Here is a 20,482-nt window from a genome sequence, read left to right on the forward strand (position 1 = left end):
TTATTCATGTATTACCTCATTTGTATCAAAGTGAGGTTTATCCGAAAATGCAGAGTGATGATTGTCGCCTTTCATTGAATTCTTGTTCGACAAATCATGTACATGTATTGGAGATTCACTTCCATTTTTCTGTGTATATTATTAAAAAATATTGAGTTTTGTAACATGAGATAACTTGTGTATGTGAATGTATACTCGTAACTAAAAATTGTTAGGCTTAACCTGAAATGATCCTCCAGTTTGAGGACTCTTTTTGTTGAGTGCATTCATGACTATTTAAAGTTTTTCAGTATAAACAAGTGTAACTTCTTGAACGCATTAGTAACCTAATTATTAAATAAAATGTCAAAATATATTCGAGTACAACGTAAATTAAAAAAAAATGTAACAAATTGCTTACAGAATTCTTGAATAAGGCAAGATCCTGTCTCAAAACAGCAATTTCATATGCCTTGATATCTTGACATTTTTTCGAACTCATGGGTGAAGTTAGATTGAAAAAAAATATTGGGTTGATTATGCAACTCATGTACTAAAACATTAGTGTCTTTCATGGGGGTTGAAAAAGTACCAAAGGGTGTCTTCTTTGTTGTTTGTAACACATGTGTTACTGATGGTGTTCTCCTTACAACTTGAACTAACATGCATACTCATTTTTTTATCGGTGTTGACAATGGACCATTTACCTTCAATTTTACTTTATATTTATTATTTGGATTATGAGTTGGAGGTTTTGAAGTGAAATCATCATCTTCATCCTCATCTTTGTCGTTATCTTTTTCAAAAGCATTCTCGGGAATCACATTATTTTTTTGTAAGCTGATAAAATGCAATCTCCTTAAGTGAAGGATGAATAGTTTTATATTTTAACTGTACACAAAACAATGGTACTTAATAAGTATATTGAAAGATAACAATATGTATAAGAATAAATTAATTGAATAATGAAAAGATGATAAATTATCGGATTGTTGTTATCACTGAACATTCCTTCCATGAGTAATTCATAATATGGTCCTCCAATTAACCAGTCTAGAATACGATTGGTCTTTTTTTCTGCAATATTTGGATCAACTGCAGAACAACATTCATATAGCCAAACTTGAATAGCAAGAGACACACCATCAATTCTGTAGTATTGTTTCTTGGCATCCATTTTTTGTTATGCTTTTGACCAATTTGGAGAAAACATCTTTTCCCCACGGATAATCATGGTATCGGACGCTCTCAACTAGATCAAATTGTTTCCTTGGAATTGTTAAGCTCTTATTCTCACCAGAATAGATGAATGTACTGATAAAATATAAAATTGCAAATTTAACAACATCATCATCATTCCCCTCACCCCATACTTTTTTTTGTATACTTACTGATCAGCTCTGCCTTTATGATAGTACATTTATCCTCAAAGCACTGCTCGATAATTTTGTTCGTCTTACTTGTGTCAAATAAGAAATCATCTTCATCAGCGAAGCAGTTCAATCCAGTAATGATGGCAAATTCTTCAATACTGAAACGGAGTGTGGTATGACTTATAAAAATCTTGTCCTCCAATTCACACACCATTAAGCACCTAAAGATTTGTGATTGCGCCCAACACATGTGCATTTTTGTATACACCCCAAAACAGGTATCTTTGAATCGATTGAATTGGGTCGGTGTAAGCTTCCCCTTCAAATCTATAACTATGTTATGATTTGCATAAACCTGCATATGCGGGGGTTTAATCGGGTGATCTAACAAATAAAATTTGATTCCTCGTATAGAGAAAATACAATAATATGAAACTGCACTTACATTACATTAATTACTACTTAAAACTAATCAACATTTTAGGACTCTGGTGATAGTCACATACAAATCTAAAACACAAAATTTGATTTTATGCATACATAAAATACAAAATATTCAAATGAAAGTGGCAGTTACACTAAATACAATTCAAGCTTCTTCAGGTGGCGGCTACTGATAGACCTCAACAAGAAGAGTAGTGATCAAGATCGGATTTCAAAGGTCAGTCAGTTCTTTCAGGCTGCCATGGAGTCCTTCATTTTGTTTAGTCCATTCCCTTCGGACTGAGACTATTGTTTAGATATTTTTTTGTTTAGTTTCGGGGTTGTGCCCTATTTGCTTAGAATTATTGAACTTTAGAGTTTTAGTACATTGACTTTCAGATTCTAGGGGTTGTTTTCCGCAATGTTTTGATAGTCGTTGTTAAATTCCCCGAGTTTATGGGAACTCCTTATTTCATTTCTTCATTTAAACCTGCTTCTGTATCTTTAAATGCATTGTATTTTGGTTAAGTTGTTTAGTTGGGTTGTAGTAATGGTTCTCCCACCGGAGGGTTAATGTGTGTGTCAATCACGACGGTATGGGTCGTGATAAAGTTGGTATCAGAGCCCTAGATTCGTTGATCTCAGTGCACCAAAACGAGTATAGTAGAGTCTTACAAAATGGTACGGAGATGTTTGTACTTTTCTTTGAGAGGCTATAGGACTTTAGAAAATCTCTCTACTTTCTCTTGTCTCCTTTCATGCTATAACTTGATTCCAATTGGTATCTGGTGATCCAAATTGGTATCTAATCTCCTTCACTCTTATGTCCGCAGATAGTTAACACTCGCTTCAATGGTGTCAGGCCCGTAGCTCTCATCAATGAGCATGCTAAGGAGTCCACAGCAAGAGGTTGCGATCAAGGCAGAGGTAGAGGAATAGCAAGGGGTAGAGGCTGAGGAAAGGTAGCACCTACTAGGGGTGGAGCTCCGGTTGAGAATGCTCCCAGAAATGAGGATCCTCATGCGCATCATAAAGAGATAGAGGAGAATATTAAGGTTGAGAGTGATGAGGATGTTGGACAAGAGGAAGAGGTGCAGGCTGAGACTACAGGTATCCCCCCCCCCCCTTTAGACCCAATTTTAGCTCAACAAATTATGTCTTTCCTGAAAGGATTGGTTGGTCCTGGAGTTCTTCCCACAACCCAAGAAACTCAAACTCCCATCAATCCCCCTATTGTTATTACTGTCCCTAAGGTGGGTGGAACTGTAGGTACTAATGCTTTCTTCCATCCTTTGTTGGGTCCTGTGATGACTGGTAATGAGCATGAAATGTTGACTAAGTTTTTTTCGAAACTAAAGACATCCGTGTTTCATGGTTCTGAGAGTGAGGACGCATATGAGTTCATCTTGGATTGTTATGAGAGGCTGTATAAGTTGGGTATTGTCCATCAGCATAGAGTAGAGTTTGTGACTTTCCAGCTTCAGGGTGAGGCTAAGCATTGGTGGAGGGCCTATGTGGAATGCAGATCATTAGTTTTCCCCCACTCACTTGGACACAGTTTCATGCTCTGTTTCTAGAGAAACATGTGCCCCGGACTCTGAGAGATCGCAAGAAAGATGAATTCATGGCTTTAGAGCAGGTATGTCTGTATCTGCTTATAAGGATAAGTTCCATGATTTGTCTAGATATGCTACTCAATATACTGAAGAGGAGAGGATCTGTTTATTCGTCAAGGGACTAAACTCTGAGTTACAGGTATTGTCTGTTCATATGACCTCTGCAGGAAAAAACTTTAATGAGGTGACTGACTTTGTGAAGAAAGTAGAAGTAGTCAGATGTGATGGTCAGGCTAAGGTGTTGGCTAAGAAAGCCAAGAGCACAGGTAACTTTCAAGGTTCTTACTCCAGAGGTTCAAGTAGGCCGACGCTTGCAGCCCGGCCGATTCAGTCCACCATGCCCGCTTCTACATGTAATTACTTGGGAACTCCACAGCAAAATTTTATTCAGGATAGCCAGAGAGTTGTGTCTTCGGCTAGCGGTAGACCATCTTTTGATCGTACTTGCTATAATTTTGGGGAACCTGAGCACATGAGAAGAGATTGTCCCCAACCGCTCATGATGAATTTCACGCAGCAGTAGACTAGAGCAGTGGTACCCGCGGGAAATGGTAATAATGGTAGAGGACGTTCACCAGGTGAGCAAAGATGAAATCAGTGAGTCATGGACGTCGGGGAAATGGTAATGCAGAAAGAGGGACAGTACAGCCAGGCAAGAAGGTCGCCCATCATGATGATAGGGCTCAATGTTATGCCTTTCCGGGTAAAACCGAGGCAGGGGAGTCTGATGCAGTGATCACAGGTATTTGTTTGATCTGGGTTCTACTTATTCATATGTATCAGTACAGTTTGCCTTGAGATTTGATATAATTTGTGATATACTTGATGCCCCCATTTATGTTTCTATCCCAGTTGGAGAGTCAGTCATAGTCACCCATTTGTATTGTGCTTGCCCTATTTTGTTTATGGGTTTTCAGACTTGGCCTCATTTGGCTATTCTTAATATGACTGATTTTGATATAATCTTAGGCATGACTTGGTTGTCCCCCCATTATGTTGTGTTAAATTGTAATACGAAATATGTGACTCAGGAGATCTCCGGTAGGGAAACATTATAGTGGGAAAGGGTGTACAAGCCTAAGTTAGCTAAGGTCATATCCTCCATTCGGGCTAGGAAACTGGTGGGGCAGGAATGTTTGGCGTAGTTGGCTCATATTCGAGATGTTGAGATTAAGTCTCCCTCTATTGAGTCTATTCATGTGGTGTCAGAATTTAGAGAAGTGTTCCCTACTGATTTGTCTGGTATGCCTCCGGATAGAGATATAGATTTATGCATTGATTTGGAACCTGGTACCCGCCTCATCTCCATCCCTTCTTATCGTATGGCCCCGATAAAATTGAGAGAGCTTAAGGCTCAAATCCAAGAATTTCTTGATAAAGGTTTTATCCGTCCTAGTGCTTCCCGTAGGGTGATCCTGTCTTGTTTGTTAAGAAAAAAAATGGTAGTATGAGGATGTGCATAGACTACCGGCAATTGAATAAGGTCACCATTCGAAATAGGTACCCATTGCCTCGAATAGATGATATTTTTGATTATTTGCAAGGCATGTCAATTTTCTCTAAGATTGATCTAAGGTCTAGTTATCATCAGTTAAAGATTAGGTTTGAGGATGTACCCAAGACGGCATTTAGGACCCGCTATAGGCACTGTGAGTTTTTAGTAATGTCATTGAAGTTGACAAATGCGCCTGCAACTTTCATGAGTTTGATGAACGGTGTGTTCAAACCATTTCTGAATGAGATCAGAATCTGAATGAGATCAGAAAGAAGACAGTGTCTGGCAAGGCACAAGATGTGACTTTAGATGCAGGGAGTATGCTCAGTTTTAAAGGAAGGATTTGTTTTCCTCGAGTAGATGACTTGATTCAGAGATTATTGACCGAAGCTCATGGTTGACGGTATTTCATTCATCCGGGTGTGACCAAGATGTACCGAGACTTGAAGTGACTTTATTGGTGGTCTGGCATGAAGAAAGACATAGCTGAGTTTGTGGTTAAGTGCCAAAAATGTCAACAGGTAAAGTATATGCATCAAAGACCTGCAGGTTTGCTTCAGAGAATGTCAATTCCAGAATGGAAGTGGGAAAGAAGAGCTATGGATTTTGTGGTTGGTCCTCCAAGACTTTGGGAAAGTTTGATTCTATTTGTGAAGTGGTGACAGATTAACTAATTCAGCCAATTTTATTCCAGTTAGAATAGACTATAATGCTCAATATTTGGCTAAGGTTTATGTGAAAAAGATAGTGAGGTTGCATGGAGTGTCCCTTTCTATCATATCAGATTGTGGTACGCAGTTCACATCCAAGTTTTGGAGGAAATTGGATGATAAGCTAGGCACTCGACTCACTTTTAGTAGAGCTTTCCATCCACAGAAATAGAGGACTATTTAGGTGTTAGAGGACATGTTGAGGGCATGTGTGATTGACTTTGGAGGGCATTAGGATAAGTTCATATCGTTGTGTGAGTTCTCCTATAATAATAGTTACCACTCCAGCATTGACGTGGCACCATTCACGGCACTTTATGGGAGGGGATGTAGATCACCCATAGGATGGTTTGAGGTCGGATATGTGAAGCCTTTGGGGGTTGATTTAGTGAAGGATGCTCAAGATAAAATGAGGAGTATTCAAGCTAAGCTTTTAGCAGCCCAGAGTAGACAGAGAAAGTATGCAAACCATAATGTAAGAGACATAGCCTTTTAGACTGTTGAGAAAGTTCTTCTTAAGGTGTCATCCAATGAAAAGGGTGATGAGGTTTGGCAAGAAGGGCAAGCTTAGTCCATGATACATTGTTCCATTTGAGATTCTTGATTGTGTAGGGCCAATGGCTTATAGATTGGCTTTACCACCTAGCTTATCTGGAGTCCATCCAGTGTTTCGTGTGTCCATGTTGAAGAAGTACCATGGGGATGGAGATTACATCATAAATTGGGACTTAGTATTGTTAGACAAAGATCTTCGGTATGAGTAGGAACCGGTTGCAATTCTTGATCGTGATGTCCAAAAACTAAGGATCAAAGAGATTAAGTACGTGAAGGTTCAATGGAAGCATCGTCCAGTTGAGGAAGCTACTTGTGAAACCGAGAAGGACATGTGAGACAAGTATCCCTAGTTGTTCAACGATTCAGGTACTACTCCAATCTTACTTTAGCCATTTTTTCTAGTTTGGCACTCTGGGATGAGTGATGGGTAAATTGGTATCTATTGTAACGACCTGCTCCCGTCGTATAGAAAAGCCAGCGGGGAAAATTTTGGGCCAGAAAACTTTTTGGTAGGACCTTGAAATTTTCTAGCCTAGTCCAGATTTGGACGAAATCGGAGTCATGCGAGTCTAGAGAAATATGGTAATGAATGAGAGATTTAATAATGAATTTTATTACATGAGTAGATATCTAAGTCATTAAGGAACCCGTACAACTTTACGAAATCGAATTCGGGTGAGTAGAACTCACAAAACTGATCTTAGTGTGAAAGGGTAGTCTTTGAACGTCATGGGTTGAAAGTATGTTGTGAAATTGGGGGGTTTGAAACTCTAATTCTGGCACATTGTCTCTGTATAAGCCACTATGGTGGGATTATTCTCGCCAGGGCGGGGCCGCTATGGCAGGATGGGGTCCGCCGTAGAGGCTCAATCGCGACTTAAGTTGGAATTAAAACCCAAAAACGTTATTTTTCTGCAAGTTTCATTCTTGAGAGTTAAGATATGACCCCAGGTGATTTCTTGACAGTTTTCCATGACTTTTGGTGCTAAAGGTAAGGATTTTACTCCCCTAATCCATTTTTCAATCCGTAGATCTTAGATTCTTGGTTAATTATTATTAGGGGAGGGTTTTTGGATTGAATTGGATGGTGGGTAAAAGCCCTATTTTTACCTTAGGATCATGGCTTTGGTCTAATTAGACCTTTGATTGTTGATCCTTGCGTATATTAATTGTTTGTAGTCCTAGAACAAGCGGAAAGAATCTAAAAATGGAAGATTCGAGTGCCTTAGAGGGATTCAAGCTTGGTTTCGAGGTAGGTGATGATTTGATTTCTTTTTTGCGTGATATATGTTGGTGATTACTTCATTATAATGCATGTATGTGTGTGAATGAAGCCTTGTTGATCAAACCTAATAAAATGAGTAAATGTATGCCATGATTTGACACTTGATTGTATGATTATGAGAATGTACATATGAGTGTGATTGTAATTGTGGTTGTGTTGAATGGATCGGGTGTCACGTTTCGACACACTAACTTGGATCGGGTGACACGTTTTGGTGCATATATTGGAGCGGGTGTCACGTTTCGACACACTAATTTGGTTCGGGTACCACGTTCCGGTACTCTAACAGTTTGGGTATGGGTTCCATAAGAGAACCATTGAATTGTCATATTTACTTGTTTTTGAGAATGTGAAATTGTACATTGCTCTTGAAATGATAATTATGTATACATTTTGTGCATGTCATGTTTACCTTGTTGTGATTACTGGTATGTGTTAGGCTTACTGGAATAGCCGTGTGATCCTACCAGTACACTATGGTTGTGTACTGATACTGCACTTGCTCGTCTTTGTTGAGTACAGGGCATCTTCAGGTGGCTACTGATAGACCCCAGCTAGGAGAGTAGTGATCGAGATCGGATTTCAAGGGTGAGCCAGTTCTTTCAGGCTGTCATGGAGTCTTTCATTTTGTTTAGTCCATTCTCTTCGAACTGAGACTATTGTTTAGCTTTGGGGTAACTCCCCCTTTGCTTAGAATTGTTGAACTTTAGAGTTTTGGTATATTGACTTTCAGGTTCTAGGGGTTGTTTTCCGCAATGTTTTGATAGTCGTTAAATTCCCGGAGTTTATGGGAACTCCTTATTTTGTTTTTGCATTTAAACCTACTTCCGTATCTTTAAATGATCCACAAAAATACAGTAATATAATTTATTGTCAATAGATTGAACTGGAGAAGGACCCCATAAATCACTAAAGATAGTTTGAAAAGGCTGGGTACATGATAAAGTGAACTGCTGAAACGGATGGCGATGAGCCTTATTCGAACAACAAGAATTACAAACTGAAAATTTGTCTCCCGAGCAAGGTAGCGAGAATTTATTCAAAATAAAACGTAAAACTCTTGAATGTGGATGACCCAACCGACGATGCCAAGTGAAACTGGTTGTGGTGGAGGAAGTCAAATGCGCTTGAGGAGGAGAGATGGAGGTTAAGTCTGGCCACTCATAGAGACCGTCTCTATTTTGACTGTGCACCAACGGAGTCTGCGTTTCCAAGTCCTTCACAGAAAAATGAAAAGGAAAGAATTCAATAAAGGTTAGGTTATCTTGACAAAATTTAGAGACTGAGAGTAAATTGCGTTTAATGCTTGGAGCACAGAGAGTGTTAGAGAGTTTGAAAGATCTATTTGATGCATTTAAATGAGTAGAACCAGTGTGAGTTATGGGAATTTTGTTACCATCACCCATAGATACTTGCTCCATGCCATTGTATTCCTGCAGGTCTTGGGGTGTGGCAGTGATGTGGTGAGATGCTCCCGAGTCGAGAATCCAAGGATTGTCTGACGTGTTCAAGCCTGACACATAGTTGGCCTTGGCCTCAAAGTGATTGTGAGACTGCGATCGACAAACGTTTGCAACATGACCGGGTTTGTTGCACAACTGGCAGCGTACACCATCATAATAGTTGTTGTTGGTCGAAGATCTCCTCGGATTGGGTGAAGTGAAGCGATTGTTGGACCGCCGTTGTTGGTTGGTACCATTGTTATTGTTGGGGCGACGATTGTTGCGATAGTTTGAATGACCAAATTGGTTGGCTGTAGCAGCAGTAGTAATCTGGGTAGGAACGCTTTTGAACTCCTCACGTCGAAGAAAAAGTTCATGGTCTTGAAGCTTTTCGTACAGTTCTTCATATGTTATAGGGGAATCACGAGCACGGATTGCAGCAGAAATACCATGAAACTCTGCACCCAGACCACTAAGGATCTTTACTATAAGTTCAGAGTTGGTGATGGGGGCACCAGCAATAGAGAGTTCATCAGCAATAGAGCGAGCATTTTGCAAATACTCGGTGACTGGTTGGGAGTCTTTGGTCAGACGCATCAGTTGATCACGCAGACTGAAAATTCTGGTTTGAGACTTATTTGCATAAGCAGTGTGCAGGGCATCCCAGGCTGTCTTAGCTGAGTTAGCAGTGGCAACTGTTGTAGCAATTGTTGGATCAACAGATGCCATAAGTGTGTTTTGAATGAGTTGGTCTTGCCGAAACCAAAGAGCAAACGCAGGATTGGCACTAGGGGTTGTGCCAGTTGTGATAGTGCGAGATGGGGAAGGAGTACACCCATCGAGATGACCATAGAGATCATGACCATGCATAAGCATGGAGAATTGTGTCTTCCACGTTGCAAAATTGTGACTGCCATGTAATTTTATGGGCAATTGGGATGCAGGGTTAAATTGAACGATCATTGCGCCGACGTTGGAATCAGCATTAACAACACGATTAGTGTCTCCCTTATGTGGAGGGTGGGTGGAAGAGAGAAGGAAAAAAAAACAGATCTTACTCTTTAGAGTATATTAGGGCTCCTAATACCATATAAAATCAAGAGATCGAGATATCTTTCATTGATCCAATATTGTGTTTATATACAAGAATGGACTAACTAATTACCTAAACTAACTCCTCTGAAAGAGGAGTGCTAAACGTGCTAAACTACTTGAAGAGATATAGGAGTGCTAGACTACTAGTTGACGTATATGTCAAACAATAATCAACTAAATATAATAATTAACATGTGCTTTAATAGTCAACATAAATAAGAAGTATCAAAATAGAACTGTCCTGTTGAAAAGTGAACATGATGTGATCGGAGGTAGATTGCTTAAAACCAAGATCCAAAAGATAAGTTGCAAGTCGAGTAAACCACGCTCTAGGTGATTGTTTCAACCCATAAATGGCACGACTTAGCTTACACACATGTTGTGGATAATCAGAATGTTCAAAATCTTTGGGTTGCCGCATATAAACATCTTCATTTAGCTCTCCATGTAGAAATGCATTAGATACATCTAATTGATGCATACATCAATTATGATGAAGAGCCAAAGATAACACTACACGAACAATGCTTAACTTGATCTCAGGGGCAAAAGTTGTTGTATAATCTAAACCTGGCAGTTGAGGGCTAAACACATGTGCAACCAAACGAGCTTTGAAGTGGTCTATAGAGCCAACAGGACCATACTTAATCCGATATACCCATTTATTTCCTACTATATTCACATTGGGAGGTGGAGGAACTAATGTCCATGTATGATTTTGGCCGAGAGCATTAAATTCTTCACTCATTGCATTAAGCCACCTAGAGTCTTTGGATGCTTGTGTGAAGCATCGTCCACACTCAGAAGTGGAAATCCTTTCGAATAACCAAAAAGTACAACTCGGTTAACTGAATTCTCACCCGAGTTTACCTTATCAAAGCAAGCCCAGAAAACCTTGCAGTCAAACTCCATGTCAAGCTTATGTTTGTAGCCTTTAACTGGAAATGTTGATTCTTTATCTGAGAAGGACCAATAGAAGCACTGAACAAAACAGAACAGAGGGAGAGATGTGCTTTTGTATTGTATACCAACATCAAGAATAGGAAGCTGAGAATCCAAATGTGATTTCAAGGTATCAGCAATCTCGGTGTCATTGTCATCGGCTGACTCTAGCACAGAGGTGATAGTTTTATCATGTGAAATCTTTGGAGTATCAGTGAAAATGGAGTCCAATCGCATATCCTCCTGCAGCAGTGACCACACATGGCAAATTGAAGAGAGCATACACTTGTTGTTCGCCTGGAGCTCCTTCATCGATTCAGAGAGGGTGTGGAATTGATCATCAAGCATGGCAGATGAGTACAAACAATGTAATGAACCCATATTGTATTGAAATGGATAATTGGAATTACACGTACAATTATTAGAATTCATCATTCTAATTACTAAGGAAGAAGTAGAAATAAAAAGGAAGATGGAGGGAGGTTCCAAATTAATCTAAGAAATAAGAGACAAGTTCATAGCATCCACCCTAATTGACTAGTTTCCTCTTCTATATATAGGCATCTACCCGATGGTTTCAAATGTAATTTGACATCTTATCACATGGGTCCTCCATTCATAATAGACTGTCAGATCCTTATTAGCTTGAGCTGATCTTCTTCTGCCCCGCGAAAGATGAGTATGTCATCTCTAAACTTTCGCTTCCATCTCTAGTCACATCAAAACCTATCAGCTAGCCATCTATGTTTGCTGTTTTGAGCATTTTGTTTATTCCCTCCATATCTAACAAGAACATGAAACGGGATAGAGGATCCTACTTCTTGAGGCCTCTTTGTGCTCCAAAGAATCATGTTGGTGTACCATTGAATTTCACTCATGATATACATAATTTTATCCACATAAGCCCGAAGTAATACCATCTTCGCCAAAACTCCAAGCTGCATCTCTCCTTATTTCTTGTTTTGCTTTATTAAATTAAATTAACCTAGAGGGGGTGAATGGGGGTTTCAGGTGATTTTGCACAAAAGTCCTAAATGATCATAGTGAGGACCAAAAAGATAATGTTCTACTCATACTGAAGCCATTCAAACTAAAAGTGTGCAGAGATGAAAAGTATTTATTTTCGGTTCTCCCCTATGGATGGAAGTTGGAATATATATTTGATATTTAAAACTAGTAGTTTTACACATGTTTATAATAAAATTTGTATGGTTATAAAATTGTTTTGAAACATAAAAAATTTACACTTATATACATGTTTTTAAATGTAAAAGTTTCATTATTTTGTTTAAACAAATTAATAAGCCAAGAAAATAATGTCACCTAAATTGAAATCCAATAAACTAACACATAATAGGGAAAAGAGCTAAGAATACCCTTAACCTAGTGGAAATAGCTTAAAAATATCCTGCTTCCACTTTTGATCTAAAAATACCCCCCACCTTTGTTTTTGATTTAAAGATACTCCTCTTTTCACCTTTTCATCTAAAAAAATTACCCTTAACCCCAATTTAATTTAATTCTTTACTAATTAGTTAATTCTTTTAATTGTGCAAAAAAAATTATTTATTCAAATTCTTAATATTAGCTCATCCCAAAATATTTAAGCCTAAATATTAGTCTAACGTAAAATTTTAAAAAACTATTGTGTAATTATTCTTATTTTTTACATAATATTTTTTTTATTTTAGATTTTATACTCTATTATTTTATGTTTTAATTCGTAAAATGATTTTTTAATTTTCTTTGGATTGACTTTTTAAATTATATATATTCAAATCTTCATGTAAACACTAATTATATCAATATTTAATATTTTTTTACTTTTAGAAATAACACGAAATGATAATAATACTTCCTCTCCCTAATTACTTGTTCACTTTTGAATTGACACACCTAATAAGAAAACAATTATTGACATAGTGAGTTTATCATTTTACTCTTATTGATTATGAAGTCGATGGATTAAAAATTTAAGATTTTCAAGAAATTCTACCTTTTTCAAAGTAATTAATTGAGAGTATAATAGGTAAAATTATTTTGTCCTTTTTTGATTTGTCAAAATGGACAAGTAATTAGGGACAGAGGAGAGGGAGTATTAAATACTTGATATAATTAAATTTATGGGTAACAAAAGATTGTGCAAACTTCCACGAAATTTCTGGCATTGAATTTGAGGTAGCGTTACCATTTTGAATATTTGAATTTTCTTTTCATTATTAATTATCAGTGAGCCGAAAAAGAAACAATAATTTATTTATTTATTATTATTATTATTATTATTATTATTATTATTATTATTAATATTATTATTATTATTATATTATATTATTTATTAAAAATAAATCAAAGAAAATATCAAATATTGATATTATTAACTTTTAGTATGATCTGAATATAATGAAAAATATCAATTAAAATAAATTAAAAAATTATTCCACAAATTAAAACATAAAATAGTAGTGTATAAAACGTAAAATAAAATAAAAGATTTATTGTGTTATTTTAATAAGGGATAAGAATAAGAATCTTAAGTTTTTGTTTTACACAATATTTTATTTATTTATTTTTAGACTTATATTTGGTACAAGCTAATATTAATCATTTGAATAAATGAAAAAAATTATATTTTAGAACAAATAAATGAATTAACTAATTAGTAAAGAATTTAATTTATTTAAGTTGAGGATAAACACATTTTAGACTAAAAGATGGAATGAGGGATATTTTTGAACCAAAAATAAATGTTAGGGTATTTTTAGATCAAAAGGTGGAAAGATGATATTTTTAGATCAAAAGGTAAAAAAAGAGTATTTCTGAGCCATTTTCAATATGTTAGGGATACTGTTGGCCTTTTTTCCTAGATAATAATAGATTTGCCTCATTAAACCACACAACATCATTTATCAGTTTTAATTCTATAATTCCATGCAAGTCTTGTATTCCCTTGGCTTAGTTTTTTTTTGTTACTGACTAATGCTCCCTCCGTTTAATAACAGTTGTCCACTATACTATTTTGGAATGTCCAACAATACTTGTCCATTTTATGAAATCAATGGATAATTTTACGCATAGTTCCTAATTTCCCTTTTCATTAATTATAGTCATTTCCTATTACATTTTTTCAAAACATTATATTTATTATATTCAAAGAGTGATATAGTAAAATTATCCTTTTATTTATAATATCTTAAAAATTGTGCAAAGTCAATAGTGGACAACTATTGTTGGACAAAGAGAGTAGTTTAATGAGATATTGATACATATATACTATTCTTGGATCAAGAGCTTGTTTGACATTGTTGTTGAAAGGCCAAAAGTGCTTTTTTTTTTAACATCCTGTCTTAGAAAGAGCTAGATTAGAAAGAACTATTTTGAAAAGAGATAGATTTAAAATTTTGCAAAGTTATGCCAAGTTGTGAGTTTTGGGTCAACTTCAAACAATCATAACTTTCAATATATGATGAGTTAGGTGGCCCATAAGATATCAAATGAAAGATCTTGGAATCCTCTTTCCAACTCCTCCAAGTTTGCTAAGTTTCAAGTTCGAATAAGGTAGATGTAGACATATAATTTTTGACCGAACCTAAAATTTTACACCATTTTTAGAGCTTAAAATTTTTATAAATCTAAATTAAATATTTTGACTTTTATCTTATTTTATTAAGTTTATTTTAAAATGTTTGAAAACAACAAAAACATAATCACTTTTTAAGGAAAGTTTTATTTTTAATTATTTTTAAAAAGAAATGGAAAATTACAAAAAAAAAAAAAATTCTTTTAATTTAGATTTAATAAATAAACTAGTGTTTTTTAATTATATTTTTTAATTAGCTATTTAACTTTTCTTATATTTATATTAATATAAAATAATTAGTTAATATTTTTAATTATTATATTTTATATTTATATACCTACCCATTAACCCCACTACTCTACCCCCCACACTACATTACTCCACCCCACTCCCCTCAACCCCTACACCACTATACACCCACATATTACACGTACTACTCTACTACACACACGACATACACACAACACAACACACACATACACCTATATTACCACACCCAAACGGAAAAACCCAAAAAAGAAAAAACACTACAGAAAACATACAGAAAAAAAAAACAACACAGCAACACAAAAGAGAATCAGCAACCAAGAAAAAAAAACAATACACACGGACACAACAAAAAAACAGCAACAAAGGAAAAAACACGCTGCACACACATAAACATTCACGCAGGAAAAGAAAACAGAGGAATTCATTTTATTTTTAGTCTATTTTTCTTTCAAAAATTCATCAATACATTCACATATATTGTTTTCCTTTTTCATTACTACTTTATTTAAACACAACACATATACCATCACAAATCACCTACAAAAACTTGGTGGGTGTTCTAATCGAGGTTCGATCAAGGTTTTGCAGTATTCAACTTTTCCTTATCTCTTTAATTTATTTATGAAATTTGATGTAATTTTATGATAAGTTTTCTTATATTATGTTTCATTCATTAATTTGATTGAACTGATTAATTTGTTAGTTGTTATATCTCTATTTCATGAATAAAGATAGCTTTAATCGATGATTATTTTATTTATTTATTTATTTTTATTTGTTAGTTGTGATCTCTTAAAAGTGAACGGGTCGTAACATTGTTCTTATCTTGATTTTGATAATAATGATAAAATAGGTATAGTTAGGCTAAAAAACAAATAAATAAACAAATTATTGTTGTTTTATTTTATGAAACAAAAAATAAGATTTATTTTTTTACAATTCGTTATTGTTTTGTTTGATTAGAAAATGTATACTTAATTTTGACGTTAATTTTAAGAGTAATAAAAATACTAAAATATAAAATAAAAAGATATGAATATGATCCAAAATTTTATCCAAGAATTTTAGTATTTTATTTGATTTGATTTTTCTTTATAAAGATTAAATATTTTCTTTTAACGTTAGACAAAATTTTAGACACATTAAAAAGAAAATTGTTTCAATAAAGAATGTGGTTACACATCATTTTTGAAACATTAAAAAAAAAATCAAAGAAGTGGTGAAACACCTTGGTAAAATTATTCTAACAAATATTTTATTTAATTAAAATCAAGATATGAGACATAGAATTATTAAGTATGAGATATCGAGAGGAAAAGGCAGTTATGCCTCTAAATGTCAAGACCAATAAAGTGGTTATGCATCTAGGTTCAGACTAATAAAAATTCAACCATAAAAAATAAATAAATCATGGCTTGTAGACACAATATATCCAAAAATAGTAAAAATAAGTATAAGTCAATAAAAGCGACCGTGCTAGAACCACGGGACTTGAGGGATGCCTACTACTTCCCCTCGGTCAACAGAATTCCTTACCCTAATTTCTAGTTCGCAGACCATAATAAAGAGTCATTTTTTTCTGATTAGGGATTAAACAAAAAGGTGACTTGGAACACCATAACTCAATTTCAAGTGGCGACTCTGAAAAATAAATAAAAATAATTCGTAATCAATACCGTCACTTTAATTGGAAAAAACCCTTCCACCGTGGCGACTCCGCTGGGGATAAACAGAATTCGAACTTTGTTATATTGACTTTTATTTTATTTTATTATTTATTTTTTGGATATATTGTGTGTGTGATTGCCTAATATGCTACTTGTTGCTCTTTTATCGATTTTATATTGTTGAACTATAATTATCTTTCCTAGCGGAACCATCTGAGTCTCTAAAAATAGGGTAGCAGGGAATGGAGTTAAGCATCCCACTTTCTTTTGTGATAAAACTGGAGTGTCTTGACACCAGTGAAGGATTTTAGTCATACATGTTAGGCAGGGTTGGACCAGCAATAAAGTCGGAATAGCACTGCTACCGATAAGTTGTCCCTCTCTGGCTCGAGTTGTCCACTCGGGTAAGTCAATCTAGATACATATCTCCTTCAGGTTCGAACTTAGTAAAACTGAAACATAGGCATGATTATCCCTAGTAGGGTCAACTTATTTGCATTTGACTTAGTGGGACTCGACACAGTGATCAGGTCTGTCTAAGATAGCAGTCTCTCTTTTTTACCAACATGTGCATTTTATGTGCTATTTAAAATATTATTTAGAAGGTCTCTACACTTTTATAGTGATCAGTGAAATGAAAAACAGTTCCTGATGAATTAAGTCCGCCATCTATTTCATAGTAATCACGAAAAGCAAGCCCTATGTGTCACAAGCAGGCACCATGGGTTCTTTACTTTTTGGTGGGGTGGAGGGCTTTTGTGCATTATAGCACAGGCCGTGACTACCCTTTAACCTTGATTGATGTTGCATATCGCCCGCTTGTTCTATAGAAAACTAAGTGTCTATCAATTAGTTCCAAGAAAGCGGCTGGGTATAACTAGAATTTAATTCCAATCTCGATATGGTTGACATTTGATTTTTACTTGAGAACTAGAGAGAAAACACATATAAAAAAATTGTTTTAAAAGTTCTTAATTTCTTAAAAACAAAAAAAAAATCATTTATAATTAAAATCACAAGAAAAATAGAATAAAATAGAAGAATATTCATTTCAAAAGTTTTTTATACCATTTTTAAACAAAAAATACCATTACATGTTTCAACAAATTTCTAACTTTTCAAAAAATAAATCAGCTGTCCAATCTGAACAAACTATGCACACCTGATTCTCAACTTGATGAGATACGTAGGCAACCCTCCTCGGGTTCGGTGATTCTTATTCAAAATTCAAAAAAAATATGTATTTCTTTTTTAAAATAATAGTCTGTTTATGATCTTTCTGAACTACGTTTGACATGATTCTTGCTTGGACAAGATACGTAAGTATCCTTATTTTAAGGTTCGGCCCAACCAAGAAAAGAAATCTAAAAAGTCCTCATCACAAAAACTGGGGGAAAAATGAGATTTTTTAGTATCTAAAGAAAAATTTGACTTGGTTGGTACCAACATATTTAGAAATATGTATAAAGAAAAAGAAAAGTGTTAAACTATTTGGCGAGGCAGACCAACTTTCTTGTAACCTATAGACTTCTTTTGGTATCTCTTGATATATTTATGTAATACTCGAGAAAGTGTTTTGCTTAAAGTTAAGACATAAAACGAATTCGAACTCATGGTTTCATGTGCATTGTGTGATGAGTTTTACATACAAAATTCAATGGCATGACTTTGTTGCTCTAGAACTTGGCCCAAATGTTGGTTGAAGCGAAATTTTGAACAACATTTTACTTGAGAAAGGATTATAGGCTTTCTTTGATCCGATTGTACCTTTCAAGCTTACCAAATGATAGGTTATCCATAGAACTCCCACTTTGAGCCAGAAACCCTTTTCTTGGGACAACCACCTGTTAGCATATATCATTTTGAGTGCATAAATGCACTATTCATTGATCCACCTCATTGAGCGCACTATCAAATAGCTACACAGCGCCAAAAGCTTAAGTTAGGTAACAAAATGAAAATGCCAAATATGCGAAAGTTCAAAATATAACAAAAAAAAATTAGAATAAAAAAACGAAAAAAAATCTCCAACAAAAAGGTGAGAAAATGAAAAAAAAAATGAGGAGAAGTTTTCAAGAAAACAAAGGCCAAATGCCAAAATAAAAAAAATATTGAGAGCATTGTGCAAATTTTAAGGGGGAAATAGTCACTTTATCCCAAATGAATATCATACCTTTCCTAGAGCCTACATTACAAGTCAATGACAAGTCTCATTTGATCTCATTTTGGTGTTCTCACATTAGTGGATACTTACATAAGGGTCAATCATATGGTATCTCAATCTCATGCACTAAATATTTTTTTTGAGTGTGAGTGATCTCTAAAACTTCCTAGGATCGAAACACTTCTATTGTGTGAAGTATGACTTCATTTGTTGCTAGGGTACTTGAAATATGAAGATATGCATAATTTAAGCAAAATGAACTCATCTTGTAAATACTTAAAGTGTATTCGAGGTACGATTTGAAACTATAGGGATTACTCAAAGTTAACCTCAAATTTGTCTAAAAGTAGTTGAAAGTGATTCATATGCATCATACTAATTGTTGGTACCAACTAAAGTAAAAACATTGTTAGCCATGAACAAATTCATTTCTCAAATGATGTCTTTTGTAGGAAAAATCAAGAAAAAAAAAGTAATTTTTTGATTTATATGAACTACGTTTGACCTGATTCTTGCTATACAAGATACGTAGGCAGTCCTACAATGGGTTTGGTCTCACAATTTTTTTTTATATCCTTGAAAAAACGAAATTGGATCATTTCTTTTTTTAAAAAAAATATATATCAAAAAAATGATAAATTAAAAAGAGTTTCAAAATTTCTCAATTTAATAATTGTGGCATATTTTCATTTGTTCAAAAAAAAATCACCCTCGTTACTAGGGAAGAAACACCTAGAGGCATTTTAGGTAACGAACACCCTATCATCTCTCATTTCTTGGGAACAAACACCCTAATTGCATTGTTGCCTTGCAATTTTTTTTGGTATAAGCATTTCTCATTTATGCTAATAGCTTAAATGATATTTTCTGTTGTAAACTGGAAAAAAAAAATAATGTTGTGGTGATTCTATTTAATGATTCTGTCAAGCAGGACCCTCCTGGATAATAAGACTAGCAGGATCCTCCTGGATAATGAGAACTAGTATAGCAGGACCCTCCTAAATAATGGGACGTAGTATAGCAAGGACCCTCCTGAACAATGAGAATTAGATTAACAGGACCCTCCTACATAATGGGATTAGAAGGATCCTCCTACATAATGAGATTTAATCTAGTAGGACCCTCCTACATAATGGGATTAGCAGAACCCTCCTACATAATGTGATTTAGATTAGCAGGACCCTCCTACATAATTAAAAAAGCATGAAGCGTTTGCTGACGTTCGCGGGATTTAGATTAGCAGGTGCCTCCTACATAATGGGATTAGAAGGACCCTCCTACATAATGAGATTTAATTTAGCAGGACCCTCCTACATAATGTGATTTAGATTAGCAGGACTCTCCTATATAATGAGATTAGCAGGACTCTCCTATATAATGAGATTAGCAGGACCCTTCTACATAATGTGATTTAATTTAGCAGGACCCTCCTACATAATGGGATTAGCAGGACCTTCAGACATAATGAAATTTAAATTAGCAGGACCCTCCTTCATAATGGAATTAGCAGGACCCTCCTACATAATGGGTTTAGCAGAACCCTCCTATATAATGGGATTAGCAGGACCCTCCTACATAATGTGATTTAGATTAGCAGAACCCTCCTACATAATGAGATTTAGCTTAGCCGGACTCTCCTACATAATGTGATTTAGTTTAACAGGACTCTTTTACATAATGAGATTAGATTAGCAGGACCCTCCTACATAAAGTGATTTAGTTTAGCAGGACCCTCCTGGACAATGAGAATTAGATTAGCATGACCCTTTTACATAATTGGATTTGCAGGACCACCCTCCTGGACAATGGGATTAGCAGGACCCTCCTACATAATGGGATTTAGTTATTTTCTCCTAGGATAAACACTTCCTAGTCTGAGATTGTTATGT

The 20,482-nt window shown here is 35.2% G+C and overlaps 1 protein-coding gene across 4 annotated transcripts in view; it reads right to left on the reverse strand.

Annotated features, from left to right (window-relative positions):
• LOC125857072 (ATP-citrate synthase alpha chain protein 2) overlaps window positions 1-20,482 on the reverse strand; it is a 1,178,350-nt gene that overhangs the window by 412,916 nt on the left and 744,952 nt on the right. The gene's annotated exons all lie outside the window — the stretch shown is intronic.

The sequence above is a fragment of the Solanum stenotomum genome, chromosome 2 (genome assembly GCF_019186545.1).
Source record: "Solanum stenotomum isolate F172 chromosome 2, ASM1918654v1, whole genome shotgun sequence".
In the NCBI taxonomy this organism is placed as follows: domain Eukaryota; kingdom Viridiplantae; phylum Streptophyta; class Magnoliopsida; order Solanales; family Solanaceae; genus Solanum; species Solanum stenotomum.